General features: G+C 42.4%; 1 protein-coding gene across 3 annotated transcripts in view; it reads left to right on the top strand.

Moving 5' to 3' along the window:
• Positions 1 to 16,689, top strand: part of sox5 (SRY-box transcription factor 5) — a 240,974-nt gene that overhangs the window by 73,945 nt on the left and 150,340 nt on the right. For all 3 annotated transcript variants that reach the window (XM_037760090.1, XM_037760089.1, XM_037760091.1), the window contains exon 4: positions 9,687 to 9,764. The gene's annotated coding sequence lies outside the window, so the exon portion shown is untranslated. The remainder of the gene's footprint in view (positions 1 to 9,686; positions 9,765 to 16,689) is intronic.

The raw sequence follows: 16,689 nt of genomic DNA, 5'->3' as shown, positions 1-16,689 counted from the left end.
ACTAAGGCTTCGGCCTGCATGTCATAATTAGGTGTATCTAATAAAAGCAGAAAAATGCCCAAAAATAATCTTAAAAGGAACTGTTAATTAGTGCATAATAAATGGTTTATTACCCTTAATAAGCATTGTACTCGCTTCAGAGACGGTACCTGCAAAAAAGCATAGTTAACTGTTAATAAATGCTTAATAAAGTATGTATTAATCTTACAAAAAGCAAAAATTAGTTAAACTAAATAAATGAGTATGTAGTGCTATTACAAACAATTATAAGAAACTCATATGGCTTTTATTAACATTCTTAAGTAGTCTATAAACTCTTAATAAGTTTCTTATTAAGTGCTTATAAATGAAAGTTTATAATGCTCTTATTTACACTTATATAGTCTTATTAACACATATATAAATGTTGATAAACATCTTATCAGGACTTATAAGGGCCTTATAACCTATTAACAAATGCTTATTACAAAACCTTAATAAAAAACGTTACCCCTCTCAATATAATGCAGTAGAGTTCAACACCACTGGAAACTACAACCTCGATAATAAACATGTAATTAAATTAATGCTGCTGCCTGGCGCTGAACCGCCGAGTGGAGGGGGCTGTTCTGACGCCCATTCATCTGTCACGGCACATGACGTGTTTCTTTTTGCAATCAGTGGGCAACTTCAGGGTCTGAGAAGTGAAGCCAATGTGGAAGTGCCTTAAACTTGCATTCTCTCTGACAGCCAGCAGGGGGCGACTCCTCTGGTTGCAAAAAGAAGTCTGATTGTATAGAAGTCTATGAGAAAATGAGCCTACTTCTCACTTGATTTATTACCTCAGTAAATATTGTAAACTTGAGATTAAAAAAACAAGACGGCGACGGACAAAATGACAAATTCAAGGCTTCAAAGTCCACAAACCTATAGGTGACGTCACGGGGACTACGTCCACTTCTTATATACAGTCTATTATATCAATTTGGAACGTTGATGCTTCCGACAGCAAAAGCACTGTTCCCAGCCATGCTTTGGCTGCACTCTTTGCAATAAATGCAATGCATAATGTTGGCCGTTTTATCGATGTTGGGTCAGGATAATCTCACCGGGGGTTGCTGTCATTCCAGGAGGGAGTACAGAGCACGGTTTCACTCATAAACACAGAGACACACCTGCTAAATGTCAGGCGCACCGGTGCGACCAATAAAAATATTTAGTTGCACTTGACAGATTTTTGAGAGATGTGTTTGTATGTGTGTGTCGCATTGCGAGTAGTCCAGCCTAGCAAGATCTATCTCCACACTTGTTGGAGATGTTGCGATACTCAAAAAGACGCTTTAAAATCATTGTAGCGGCCAGAGCGTCCAGACGGAGACGCATCTGTAGAGCTCCGATTGGAATCGCATTTCAAACCACCTCCAATTGTGGTTTGGATCCGATTTGACAAAAAAATCGCATTTCATGTGGTTTTATGCTTCCAGACTTTTCTAAAATCAATCTGGATACAATCTGGATATGCCAAAAAACGGATTTGGGCTGGCAGTCTGAACAAGGCCTTATTGATCCCAGGACAGATTTTCCTTATCTACACAACATGAAAGCGATGTAATAGGTTTAATAAGGACCAGTCATTTGGTATAAACTGCCCACATGAGGCCAGATTTGAACAGGCTGCTACACCAGACAGGACCGAGCAGGCAAGACAAGACACTGCTGTAGATTTTTTGGTTTGAGAGCCCGAGAGAAAAGGACATAATGGCAGTAGGATGTTTGCCTCCGTAACATGTTTGTGTGTTTGTTTCAAGGTCTGTACAAGGTCTGTACAAGGTCTCACAACCGTGTATCTGGTGTTCCTATTGACATCCATCAGAAAATGCAATCTACCCATTCTGTCTCACAAAGGCGGAACAGAAAAGGCCTCATTCTTCCTTGTTTATATAATTCTAATTACCCGTGTTGATTTGGACTTGGTAAAAGAAAGTAGTGATGTTGTATTTCAAAAGGAACCCTTAGTTTGAATAGCTGTTGGGCTGCTCTGAGAAGGGGTCAAGGTACCGAGATGCGTCCTTGTCCATACAACAAACAACACAAATACCCCGATGTCACAGACGCATAATTGCTAAGCACATTTGTTCCACTAAGTTGTGCTTCACGGTGACATCTTTTGACCCAATGGTGCATTGTTTGTGTGGTATTAGACCATGCCTTCTTTTCATATAATGCACTAGGCTATTAATTTGCTCATGGGATAATCCATTTAAAATGAATGAAGGAAGAAATGAAATTGCTTCAGCGATGTTGTTGTCCACATGGATTGAATTGAAGATGGGAAAAGTATAGCGTATAGCACAATGCAAGTCCTTTACTGGAGATGCTTTTTGAATGGTGAATTGTGCCTTCAAGAGACAATTAGAGAAAATCAACATTTATGAGTTTATATAACGGTCAGTGTTAGACAATGAGCAACAGATACTTGAAGAGATGCTCCTCAATGACATGTTCACCCTTTGACCTTTACCTTATAATAAGTGTGTTGAGTGTATATGTGCTTATGTCCCTACTTGCAGCTGTATACTTTTTATGTATGAGCTGTGTATCAACAGTGTGTGTACGTGTGCTGGAGTAGGTGTGTGTGGTCAGTGTGGAGTGTGTTGTGCTGCGACAGGATGTGAGTACCGTGATTAAGTGGTGAAGATGCGATGCAACTGTGTGTGTGTGTGTTTGTGTGTTTGTGTGTGTGTGTGTGTGTGTGTGTGTGTGCGTGTGCATGGAGGAATGCTGAGCTTATTAATTTGTTAAAACAAGATTGGACTTCAACATTGTGACCCTCACAGATGCTCCAACTGCTGCTGCTCACACACACACACACACACACACACACACACTCTCTGTGCGTACATTATATAGCTCTTTCCGTCCTGGAGTTAATCTTAACTTTACACCCTTTAAAGGGTTAATGCACCCTAATAATATAAAGACATGTTTGCTCAATTACCTCTAGTGATATCGAGGTATGCCCTGTGATTGACTGGCGACCTGTCCAGGGTGTATCCCCGCCTCTTCTCACCTAATGTCAGCTGGGATTGGCTCCAGCCCCCCCTCGCGACCCTCAAGGATAAGTGGGTATAGCTAATGGATGGATGGATGGATGGATAATATCTAGCTATGCAGATAGTTTGGGTTTTATTTGCTGAGGTTTTGAGATATCTGTCTCTGAGATTCTTCTCCAAACCTCAACACTATGAAGGTGAACAGATCTTAATTTTTAGTGCTCAAAGAATTGTAAAACTGCAACAATTCAACAACAACATCTCTAAAAGCAGTGTCGCGGTTACTTAGGATAAATCACAATACCAGAAATTAACAATACCAATACCAGTGAAATTCCACGATTCTCGATACCAATTCGATACCACGGTAAAAAGCAAAAGTAAAACAATAAATCCCATGTACTTCTACATACACTCCTTTATTGCATATTGGTTTTTGTTAGGAAGTTAAACAGGTCATAATTCCCTCTCTATTATCTATTTTATATTGCTGTGCAAACATCTCCTTCAAACAACTGTATTTATTCAAGTTTCTCACCAAAAACTTAATTTTACAAGATTACACTTGAACACATCGTGATAACGTTATCGCCAAATACAAATTTTTACTGACTATAGCCTGAGTGTATCATAATGTAAATCTATGGCACCTCCTGTGTTGAAATCGGCAGGACGAGAGCTAGGTAACGTTAGCTGTTAGCTAGTCTTGCATGGAGCAGCTAATGCTAACTAGCTCTTGTCCTGCCGATTGCAACACAGATTTTATGTTTAAGTTTACTGCGACCCAAACACATTTTCTATCGGCCCCGGGACGACGGGACGGCATTAGTCTCAAGCCTTGACAGTACCTACGGTACTGTGGAAAAACGAGTACCGTCATGTTTCAGAATCTTGGCATCGACTTGGTACTGAAAAATCGGTTCTAGTGAGATCCCTACTTAAGATAATCCACTGACCTCGCTGTGTACAGTTTTGGTAACCACTTTCTACCAAAGAAATAGTCCCTGGATAACTGTTGACAGCATAATGGGCAATCTACTGAAAAACGTTTTTTTGTGATTTGGGTGAACAGACCCTTTTAAAATCTGTCATTCACTGAGTTGCATTTAATTATACAATAATGAAAGTAACCGTATTAATATTTTTTTACAAAGTACCATAACCAGAATATGCTGGCATATTAATAAGAATTTATCAATCTGTTCTTGTTTGCCAGCAGTCTTTACTCCAGTGGTGTCTTTGACCCCGGTCACCTGCAGGCGGACACAATAGCAATATTACAGACCCAGCCCTCCCTATCCGTCTCCATCGTATCCTGTCTATAATCCATTTCACCCAGTCGCAAGCTTTCAATTGGCCGGCAATGGAGGTCATAACTTATTTTCATTTTGAGTCCCTGTTACTGCCTTCCATGTGGCTGACATTAGAAACACACCTTTAATTAAAACAAATGTTTTTGCAAATGATCCCCACGGTATTGACTGTCTATATCTTTCAATCTATATGTTCTGTCCTCTCTCTGTATCTGTCTTTGTCTGACTCTGACTGTCTCAGAGACAATCATTATGTCGGAACAGTCTTGTTTCCAGCCAACAGTCCTATGATCTCCCCACCAACATATTGCCAACATACCCTTTTCACACTGTATTTGTTTGTTTTTAATGCGAAACTACTGTAGAAAACTAACGCAGAACCACTGTAGATAATGCTTATGTGCGTGTTTTAGTTCACATCTTTGTGCCTTCATGAGTGTGTGTGTGTGTGTGTGTGTGTGTGTGTGTGTGTGTGTAGCAGCCTTTGGCGGGACGGTCCTGTGGTCCCTCCCCTCTCCGTCCACTCTGTTAGCGGTCTTTATCTTCCCCAACAATCAGGCTTTATCCCCGGACACTCCTGGTCCCACGGTAGCCCTGGGAGCAGCAGCTCAGCGCTCCCATCCAAACCAAACCACAACACATATTTCCTGACATATGTTCACTTGTGTAACCCACTCAACCCCAACACACACAAACATGCCCACACAGACAGCGCAGAGATTATAGAACCACATAACATAACATGCAGTCAAAATCTAAAGTTGAAATGTCTCTTTAAATAAAACATATTACAACTTTTACATTGCTGATTTGAGTTATACAATACATGACTTTATAGTTTGATTTTATTTTGAAAAGACAATGCCAATGCAAGGTGCAGGCGTATTCTACCTGGCAGCAAATATGAGAGAGATGTGATCAGAAAACTCTCAGTAAGAAAAAAAAAAAAAGCATGGCAACCGTTAGAAAATAAGAAATTTCCATCCAAAAAAGAATAATGATAATAATCAAAACACCCATCAAAAAAAGGCATCCTTTATTGCGCCTGAATACAATGTGAATGAACAGCCACACCGAAGTACAAAAGCTGCACTGTGTTAGCATCAGTATCAGAAGTTGCAGAACACGATGTGGTGTTTGATCACAAGAAGCCTTTGGCACTGTGAGATGCTGCGCGCAGAGAGGAAAACTGAGAGCATTGATTTCATTGTGGAGGAGCAAGGAGTGTGTGTGATTTGGCAAAATAGAGTGTGTGTGTGTGTGTGTGTGTGAACTGTCTGGAACATAAAACTATAGAGGCCCATTCAGGACTTCCTTTCTCTCTCCTTCCATCAGGAGATAGCAGGGACATTGAACTGTGGCAACAAAAGCAGATTTCCATCAGACAGAGTTTCTGAGAGAGAAAGGCATTGTGTTGAAAGAGGCTTAATGGAAGCTCAGCTTAGAGCTTTATTCACACAAACTGTACTCTCGGGGTCGGGAGAAACACATGTGTACACACACACACACACACACACACACACACAAAGGCACACACACTCACTTTTCTCATATACCAAACACTCCATGTTCTTCTACGCTCAAATTGGTGTTCTCAGTGTTATAATGTTATTTTAGAATGTATAAATGATAGAGAGGAGAGTTTGTGACCAGATGGTTGCCAGTCATGATGCTCTGGAGCAAGGCACTTAAAGCACATTACACTGATTTCACACTAAAATCACAAAACAAGAAATGATTTTCTCACATGTACAGTAGTTAATGCCTGGGTTAAGAAGTCCATCATCGCTGATGGACTGACCTGGATCAGCTCCTTGATGCCAAGCACAAAGATAAAAATCTAATTATTTTTAAGGGGAGATTCTTCAGTGTGTTATTATATTTGCACGTTTTTGTAATATTGTTTTATTCCTGCTCAGGTTCATATGGTACATGAAGGGCTAAGAATTTTCATAGACGTATCATGCTCTCAATTAGGGATGTTACGATGCTAGAAATTTAGAAGTTGATACCAATACCAGTGAAATTCCATGATTCTCGATACCAATTCGATACCACGGTAAAAAACAAAACATCAACGTTTTACAATATCCACTCCTTTATCACCGTTTGCATACTGTTTTTTGTTAGGAAGTTAAACAAATGTCTTAATTCCCTCTCTATTATCTATTTCACCTTGATGTCAAAACATCTCCTTCAAACAACTGGATTTATTCAAATTAAATTTCTAGCCCAAAACTAAATTTTACAAGATAACATTTGAACGCATCATGATGACCACCCTCTGAGCTGGCGTAAGGCTGACCGTAATTTGCATGTGGCCCGGGAAAACCAAGATGGATTACTGTCAGATTTGTGATCTGGCCAATGGAGACGCATATATGTGGCTACATGTAAATGAAAGTGTCTTAAATCTCATTTGGATTAATTCCAGAAAAGAGACTTGAAATTAGGGGTGGGGGATATGGTCAAAATCATTTATGACGTTATATGTAATTTTATATCTAACGGTATATAACAGTAATTGTTCTGCAAATTCAGTTTGATTATTTTCTTCTTTTATTTGGAACTTCCATACAAAACAAAACAACTGCCTCACCTGAGACATGAGTTCTTCCTCATCTTGGGTTGGTTGGGATGCCTCCTCCTCTACTTCACTCTCCTCCTCCATGTCTGCCCAAATCACGTTACCTTCATCAGGCAGCTAAATTACAAATCCTGCTACAGTGAAGTCATGACCCGCCCTACTCTGCCTCTGATTGGCTAGTACTCGCTGCCTTCACTGGTTGGATTGGTTAGGTTTAGGCATGAGGCATGAGGAGTGAGAGTGAGGCTGAGTAAGGCAGTCTATGCCTTCGCTATAGTAGGATTCATAATATCGCTGCCAGGCAGCTTGATTTGCGAGATCACGAAACAACATGAGAATAGCAACCGCGGTGGAAACGGTATTGCCAAATCTCTACCAATGGAGAGATTTTTACCGTCACACGTTATATACCATCATACCGCCCAACCCTTCTTGAAATGATGAGTAAAAATGGGGCCAGTGGCATTGTTTATTGCAGTTCTTTCATAGTTATAGAGATCTTTTCCCCCTATAACACACTCATCATCTTATACCGTTCTTTCCCCGTCTAAATACCTCTATTTCTCTCTCCTCAGATCAGTGTTGTCCTCTTCTGTATTACGTGTAAACTAGGGATGAGCGAGCAGGCCTCCCATGGATTAACCGCCGACCGACTCCAAAAGTTGCACTCAGACTTCCTTATCATGAAACGTGTAAAATCTTCCCAACACACAGACTCACACAGTCCCAAGGTTTTCCAAAACTAAGTGCATACAAGCAGCAGAACTGTCCCCAAATCGCATCGCCCAATATTCCCCTGGAAAAAAGACTACACAACGGCTGCTCCCAAATCTGATTGGTGTTATTTGTAAGTCAGCCTAAATCTCAGAGAAGCTACACACACAAATGGAACAGGGCTTACTAATCCATTTGTAAGGCAATAGGCAGGCAAACAGGCAGGGGAGAGCTTGCCAAGTGTTGTAATCACAACTAAAGATGATGAGCCCACTCCCTTCCTCTACACTCTACAGCGCTGTGTGTGTGTGTGTCTGCGTGCGTGCGTGTGTGTGTTTGCATGTTTGTCCTACATCGCCTCCTTTACAAAACTGTGACAAGTGAGAGAGAAAATGAATCGGTATCAAGTGGATAATCTACAAAAGTACACTAGGAGCTTTTCCACCTTATGCAAGTCCCCCGCTCATTCATTCGCTAGATACCACGCAATCTCTCCGAGAACAACAACAAGCCGGCGATATGAGTTTTGAAAAGGCAGTAATTGTAAGCAGGTTGGGGAATAAATTAGAATGATGACAAAATACAGAGATAAATCCAGCTTAAGAGAGATGTACGCCACTGTTTATTTGATTTCAGCTTTTCTCTCCATCCTGCTCTTTTTTCTCCCTCCCTCATTCCCTGATCTTTTTTAGCGGGGTGGAAAAATGGATTTTTGTCAGCGATTTGGCCCTGAAATAGCTTATTGTCTAAGGCAGCCACTGTGCGGGTACAACGTCAACATCACATGTGTGTGCGAATGCGCTCGCCTGTTTCCATGGGGAGTAATGGCCGTGGAAGTGTGTATTGGCTCTGCTGGCACAATACGCCACTGTGCTCATTGGTTTAAACTGGTGTGTGTGTTTTCAATGTGTGTGTGTGTGTACTTCTATAGTCTCTCTTGTTGATATTTATAGATGGAAGAATTCTGGTATATGAAGGAGGGGTGATGGTAGGAAGAATGTAGGGAGCAAGAGGGGGTGAAGGAGAGGAAGAGGAGGAGGAATGAAGGGATGAGGAGGAGGAAAAGGAGGAGAGGATCAGTGAACTAGAATGAGTTAATCGACCCTCAGCTGTTGAATTCTGTCACTCCTTTTCACTTTTTTATCTTTTTATCTCCTTTCACCCTCCTCTTTCACTCTTAGCTCATAATTTCCTGCACAAGGGCGTTTGACACGCAACACACCCGACCAACACACACTCAGATATCCAGGCAAACGGAAGATTTGTAAAATGGAAGCCCATTGATTAGTGAGTAACTCTACTGAACTTTGATGACAAAATCCTTAAGAGTGACTAAAGATCAGAATGGCTTCCAAAAAATAAATATATATTTTACGTCTGTCAGTCAATTAAGATATTTAATTCGATTAATCGCATGATTGTCCATAGTTAAATCGCGATTAATCACACACAAATCACACATTTTGTATCTGTTCAAAATGTACTTAAAGGGAGTTTTGTCAAGTATTTAATACTCTTATTAATATGGGAGTGACCAAATATTTAAGGAAATGTATGTATATATTTCAAACTGCAGCCCAACAGACAACAACAGCTGTCAGTGTGTCAGTGTGCTGACTTGACTATGACTTGCCCAAAACTGCATGTGATTATCATAAAGTGGGCATGTCTGTAAAGGGGAGACTCGTGGGTACCCAGAGAACCCATTTTCATTCACATATCTGGAAGGTCAGAGGTCAAGGGACCCCTTTGAAAATGGCCATGCCAGTTTTTCCTCGCAAAAATGTAATGTAAGTTTAGAGCGTTATTTAGCCTCCTTCTCGACAAGCTAGTATGACATGGTTGGTACCAATGGATTCATTAGGTTTTTTAGTTTCATATGACACCAGTATCCCGACCCTAACCCTCCACTCTAGCTTTAAAATTGAGCCCGCTACGGTTCTCGTGACATCCATATTTCTAACCCCACAGTAATGCACATCTGATTATCTGCATTTAGTACTAATAATTAACTGTTTTTTTATTCTGCTTTGTGTCCAGGTGTGAGGGCGACCAGTGAACAGAGGAACTGATTACTTCGGGACATTTTTCTCTTCAGGTTGTTCCGTCAAGTTACAGGTAAGAGCTCCAACTGATCTCCTATTTCTCCTTTCAGTGTGTGTTTCATACACAGACGGTTCCATCCATCAGTCTGCCGGAGTTACTGCAGTGTTACAGTTACTCTTATTAACAATAAGCTACTCAAAGACAGCTAAACCCTTACGTACATACCTTTTTTCTGGAAGGGTATTTTTTTCACACATATTTTTTCCCTTTTTCTTTGTACTGACGGTCCGTAATCATACAGGTAAAGATAAATCCATCATAGTAAATACAAACAGTATGACGATAGTACTGTTGCCTTGGTGTATTATACGTGAGTGTGACAAACTGGTGGTAAAGCCATTGATAGATTCACTTACAGTTGCATATTAGAAAAGAAATTATATTGTTCAAATTGCAATCTACTTTTAAACATATCACTAAAAAATTACATTTTATTTAGGCCTTTTCAACAGAGTCCAAATTTACTTTTTTTTCAGCTTTCCCTTAATATGCCTCCGCCCTGGCAATAACTCAAGAATTCACATGCTAATTATGACAATTTCACACAAATGTCTATCAGGATAAAATGGTGAAGTGATGACATTAACAGACATGGATGTAAACCGCAACTTGACTGGTTGGCAGAGGCATACGACCGCGGGGTGGTAATTCGAGTTTTCTTCCCCTTCTAGTACTCGGCCAACGGACGCTCACCAACGGCCCCAAACTATCTGACGGCCGACCGTTGGTTTGGTGTGTCAGAGCCTTTAGGAATCCTTTTAAGCCATTGTTTTACTGCTTAATTTTTCGTTGAACATAAGAAAGTAGAGACAAGTAGCCAACTACAGTAAAATAACACGAGGCCGTGTGTTGGTTTCCCTCCTACGCTCCCCAATTTTTGGAGTCACCAGCCGCCACCGGTGTGGAAGCTGGGATGCAAACATACTGAATCTTTCTGAACATAGTCCTCGCCACTTCTCCTCTGCACAGTCACTTGTTTCTATCTTGAGAACTTTGACTGCTCATCTAAAAACTTTGCTTGGAAATGAATTTGACTGTTGAATTTCTGTGTTTCTATGTTGTGGCGTGTCAGTGGAAAACTATCCCGCGGCGTGCTCGGCTGCGATGACGAAAAAGCAGCGATAGATCCAAGACAAACGACCATGAAATAGAGGCTCAGCTGATACTGTCGGCTCACTCTTTATGCTCGTGTCTTTGTGTGTTTGTGTGTGTGAAGAAGTCCAGACAGTGTGTGTCAAGGCGGTGTCATGATCACAGATTGCGGCCTCGTCACCGCTCTGCTGAGGAGATTTAGCTGGCACTGGTTTCCGCTGACCGTGGCCCCGTGTGTGTTTGTGTGTCTGCGTATGGATGTATGAATGTTTGTCGCGGCCCTGTCAGATCAGCCATGAATCTGCCCACTGCGTGTGTGTCAACCAGGGGTGACCTTTTTCTCTGTGTGTCACTGGGAATGTGTGTGTGTGTGTGTGTGTGTGTGTCTGTGCTGCGCTGCAGGCGGGGAAAGTCCCTGTCTGCGCTGTGCCAGAGAGTTGGAGGGGACACCCCGTTCATCTGTGTTTGGGTGAGTTTGTTTGTGGGAGCGAGATGGGCTGGTCTCTTCTGTATCGGTTTCATCAGACTTTTATAACGTCACTGAATTCTTCTTTGCGTATTCTGCTTCTATATTTGCTTCAAGCGGCATCAGATGATGAATCAGTAAGGTTCATCCATCATCACTCCCTTTCCCTTTTCTTAAACTTTGTTCCAATTGGTCCATCATACAGTACACTCTCTGACCATGAGCCAGTCTTCAGTTTGCACTGTTATAAGTTTGAGTTGTTTAACGCCACTAATTTCTTTAACATATTAAAGTAATCGATTTTTCGGACGTTGTAGCCGGCTCAGTTTTAAAGCTAGTGAAGATACTGGCATCATATGAAACTAGAGCACCAAAGGAATCTATTGGTACCAACCATGTCATACTAGTTTGTTGAGAAGGAGGCTAAATAACGCTCCAAACTTTCGCGAAATTTTGGCGGGGAAAAACGGTCATGGCCATTTTCAAAGGGGTTCTATGGGTACCCACGAGTCTCCCCTTTACAGACATGCCCACTTTATGTTAATCACACGCAGTTTGGGGCAAGTCATAGTCAAGTCAGCACACTGACACACTGACAGCTGTTGTTGCGTTTTGGGCTGCAGTTTGCCATGTTATGATTTGAGCATATTTTTCATGCTAAATGCAGTACCTGTGAGGGTTTCTGGACAATATTTGTCGTTGTTTTTTGTTGTTAATTGATTTCCAATAATAAATATATACATACATTTGCATAAAACAAGCATATATGTCCACTCCCATGTTGATAAGAGTATTAAATACTTCACAAATCTCCCTTTAAGGTTAATTTTGAACAGATAAAAAACGTGTGATTCATTTGCGTTTAATCGCGTTTAAATATGTTAATCGATTAATATATATACAGCTCAAAATCACAAATTTGCCTCAAAAGGCTTTAAGATCTGTGTCCCCCATAAAACAATGGAAATAAAATGTCATGAAACTGCTTGTTTCCTCACACAAGGAGAAAAGATGGAAGAGACTGAGAAGGAGGTAGTTATTATTCAACTCCAGAAATGGGATCCCAGCTTGAAATCCCCGAGCATAAACTGACTCTCAAAGAAGGAATCCCAATAAAAAACATAAAATTATTTCATACAAAATGTAAAAGGTAGTCATAGGAACCTCAACTTTAATTTTTAAGTTTGCATTACAATATAAATAGTGTATTTTTTTTATTTGCATGGATTACAGTCTCAGCGTGATCCCCACGGCAACCTGCGGCTGTGTGCACACTGTCAACAGTTATTGTGTACACACTTGCTTGTACATACTTAGTCATGCACTTGTCCATGCGGGAGTTGTGACACTGTTGTGAGAGCTGCGGACAAATGTACAGCAAGCGCACAGGAAGGCCACTGTAGAAGAAAGAAAGCACAAGAAGTAAACAGCAAATTAGATGACAAAATACATTTTGTCCAGAACAACACAACGTTTTCTGATCTGACGCCCCCCTTTGCACGGACATCATTTGTCTGTGCCTTCCAAAACTGTTACTGATGATTGTTAAAAAAGTTATAGTAAAGGAACTTTTAACTGGTTATGAAACTGTCTCAATTTAATTCCGATGCCTTTCTATGACCTACATCAGTAAACGAGACCATCAGCGAGAAGATTGGCTATTTCTATATAGCTTTTCTTAATGCCTGTCATCGGTGCCACTGGCTCAGATTCCGCATTAAATCAGAAGAAACTCCTTCAGCTCGGACTCCAGCAGCCACCTTTGACCTGCAGTCGAAGCTCCGGCGTGAGGTGGAGAGCTCAGCGCCCGGCAGCAGCGGCTCCTCCTCCGAACAGGAGCAGAGCCTTGCCTCGCTGCTCTGCCGGTCCCCGCTCGGAGCCAACACCGACACCACACTGCTGGAGGCCCAGGCCGTATTGTTGGGCCTGCTGGAGGGAAGGGAGGCCCGGGAGAACCAGAACAAGGACTGCATGGAGCAGACTGTCAGACTCTGCTGCAGTAAAATGAGAGGTTTTCTAAAGGGACGGAAACACAACCGTCTACAGGGACCGCCAAAATCAACACAAAGTTCCTCCTAGTAGCTTTAAGGTTAGGGGATCATCGTCATCATGGTTACAATAATAAACATGTGTTTAAGGTTCTGGAACGACATGGCCATGCTATAAAAAAAAACAACGTTGACTGTCGGTTGGAAACTAGAATCAAACAGCAATCTCCCATGTTGAAGCCTGATGTCGCTCTATAATTGAGTGCTCCAGGAATGACGTATTTTTGTAGGCCAAACAGGAAGTTAGCATCGCCCTGGGTTCCCTCGACAAAAGCCAATGGGATTTTTCCATTGAGCGCGAGTACACACAACAGGCTGTAAAGGCGGACGAGTCGGCGTGATGACGTGTAGTGGTCTCATTTAGTCACTTGTTAGCAACCGCCTTTTTTAAGACACATAACGGCTTTAAAATCCACTAGTGGGATATTTACTGATGTATTTTATATGGTAGACCAAAATGTTAAATCTCTTTAGCTTGTGTTAACCACAGACCTTATTTCAGGCATCTAAGTAAAAACCATTAAAAAAAAACATTGACTTCCAGACGAGGGAACCGGAAGTGCTAAAATGCTAAATAATTTCCAGATTTGAGGGCTCAAATAACTGTCTTCCTCGTTTGCTACCATCATAACTACTACGGCCGCTACAGAACTTTGTTGCTTGAACTTAAACGCACGTAGTTTTTGGGCCACTTGTTGAAATTCCTGATGCAGTCGTGCTTCTCGGGGAGGACAGTCTCAGAAAGCACGAAAAAGCTGCAAGTCGGTTCTTTGTTACAACTTTTACAGCGGCTTCATGTTGCTGTTGGTTGTCTGATTCCTGGTGTGTTTTTTGAAGGAGATGAAAGAGGAAGTGTTTGGGTCGGGGGTATCACAGACAGACAAACCGATCATCCACAAGGAGCCGGGGAGTCGGCACGTACGCAGAATCTGTCGACTTACGAGAGGCTAATTTCTGTTGTAAAAGTGAATCTGTAAAGTTATTTAGATCAGTGCACGCTCACGGCACTCAGCCAAAGCAATTGCTTACTGAGCCTTGACAGAACAAAATGAGCAAAGAAAAAAAGAGCATTAATAGAATTGTAACAGAAAATCATTTTATTGAATAGATTTTATTGCATCTACGTGCAAGGTCTCTTGCCATTTTTTTGTTTGTTTGCATTTTCCCCGTTGAACCCAAGGCCTTGCTTTACTGTAAACATTTTCTTAAGAGTAGCAGATCCTCAGTGAGGAGCCACACATCTCACTGAGCATCTCCCTGCAGGAAATATGCTATTCTCCATACGTGCTTGTTAATTAGCTCGGTTCCATATCTCGCTGTGTGTTTCTTATGCCGAACAGATCTGCGGTGCTCTCTCTCCCAGCGCTGTCCAGAGCTGTGTGAGAGCTAATTGGCAGCTCGCTTGCCTGCCGCGACGGTGATCATGCAAATGTATTGGTGCTTACCAATAGCCTGGCCCATCAAAACATTACGACGGCCATTACCCAGAGCCGGGGCCGGCCTAACGAACATATGCTCCCCCCCCCCCCTCCCAACCACCCCCCCCGACAACCTCCCCCCAATTCCTAAACTCTTATTTATGTGTTTAATTTAATGTGCGAGGGAAGAATTTCCGAAATTAAATTTGGTTTTCGTCGGTGCCTCCAGAGAGTGGCGGCGTTATAATAACATGGTAATTTTTTACACGTCTTTATGAGAAATGAGAAAATTAATTCTTTCTGACAAGCTGTAATTATTGGGCTTGGAACAGTTGCAGCTGAACAGTTTGGGCTGTGGTAGCCTGGCAGTGAGCTGAAAGAGGGAGAGAGAGAGAGAGAGAGAGAGAGAGAGAGAAGGGGGTGGGGGGTGGAAAGACAGAGAGGCAGAAAGAGGAAAGAGAGAGAGAGAGTTGTACAGCCTCACAGAGGAGGGAGAAGAATGGGAGGTGAATGGCGATAATGATGGACAAGGGGAGAGGATGGGAGATGGAAGGATAGAGAAGAGGAGGAGGAGGAGAAGGAGAGCTGAGGATTGTACAAGGTTATGGAAAGGAAAGAGAAAGGAGACAAGCGGAGAGGAGAGTGGTGTTGGGAAGTGAGGGAGAAGAGGGGATGGAGATGGAGAAAGAGATTGAAGACAGAGGAGGAGTGAAGAGGACTGAATGAAAAGGAGAAGGGTGGAGGACATGAGGTATGAGGCGACGAGGTTACGTAAAAGGAAGGAGGATGGAGGAGTAGAAGACAGGAGAGGAGAGGAAAGGGAGATGGAGGTGGAGAAAGCGATTGAAGAAAGAGGAGGAGAGGAGTGAAGAGGACTGAATGTAAAGTGAAAAAAGGAGGAGGACAAGGTTAGATTACATAGAAGGAAGGAGGATGGAGGAGTAGAAGACAGGAGGAGAGGATGGAGGTGGAGAATGAGACAGAACAAAGGAGGAAAAAGAGGACGGATGGAAAAGAAAAGAAGAGGAATTTGAGGGGCCTAGATTGGATTAGAGGAAAGAAAGGTGAGTGGGGGGCAGAGGTGATGGGAAGTGATGGAGGTGGAGAAAGAAATTGAAGAAAGAGGAGCTAAGGAGAGGGAGGAAGAAGGCTGCTGGAAAAAAGAGAAGAAGGGTGGAGGACATGAGGTCTGAGGAGACAAGGTCAGGAGTAGAGGACAGGAGAGAGCTGAGAAGAGGAGGGCGGAGAACATGGATTACATAAAAGGAAGGAGGATAGGAGGTGTGGAGGAGACGAGATGAGAGAGGTGATGGAGGGCGAGGGAGAAGAGGGGGAAGGTGGAGAACATTGTGCGTGAGGAGACAAAGTTATGGTACGTGTCCACAGGGGCGTTTTTTATGCATATTTCCCAGCATTGGACGCTTGATGGGCTGTCACTAGACACAAGGCACCAGATTGGACGAACGCTCTCCCTCGTGGGCTGCTGCTCCCAGCTTTGAAACCGGAACCAACATGGCGGTTCGTTTGGAAACGTTCTTCTAAGCCATGCAGTTGCTGAATCTGTCTTTATTTCGGATCGACAACGGTTAGTTTAAAAGTTTCTCTGGTGTTTCCAGAGGCAGCGAGTCGCACCGGACGCCCCTGATATTGCATAAAGTCGCCTATACCTCAACATTATGCATATGAGGAACGGCCAACGTGACGCCCCCGTCACTCGAACCCCGCCGCCACGCTACCAGAATGCATTGCACGGCTGAAATGTTGGAGAAAGAGATTTAAGGGAGAAGAGGATGGAAGGAAAAAGAGAAGAGGATCGAGGGCTAGGTTGAGGGAGAAGATGAGGAGTAAAATGTGTGAGGAGACAAGGTGAGATTAGAGGAAACTAGAGGAGAGGAGGTGTAAGTGAGGAGTCA

Source organism: Sebastes umbrosus, chromosome 23 (genome assembly GCF_015220745.1).
Source record: "Sebastes umbrosus isolate fSebUmb1 chromosome 23, fSebUmb1.pri, whole genome shotgun sequence".
Classification (NCBI taxonomy): Eukaryota; Metazoa; Chordata; class Actinopteri; order Perciformes; family Sebastidae; genus Sebastes; species Sebastes umbrosus.
This window is presented reverse-complemented; position numbering and strand designations above follow the sequence as displayed.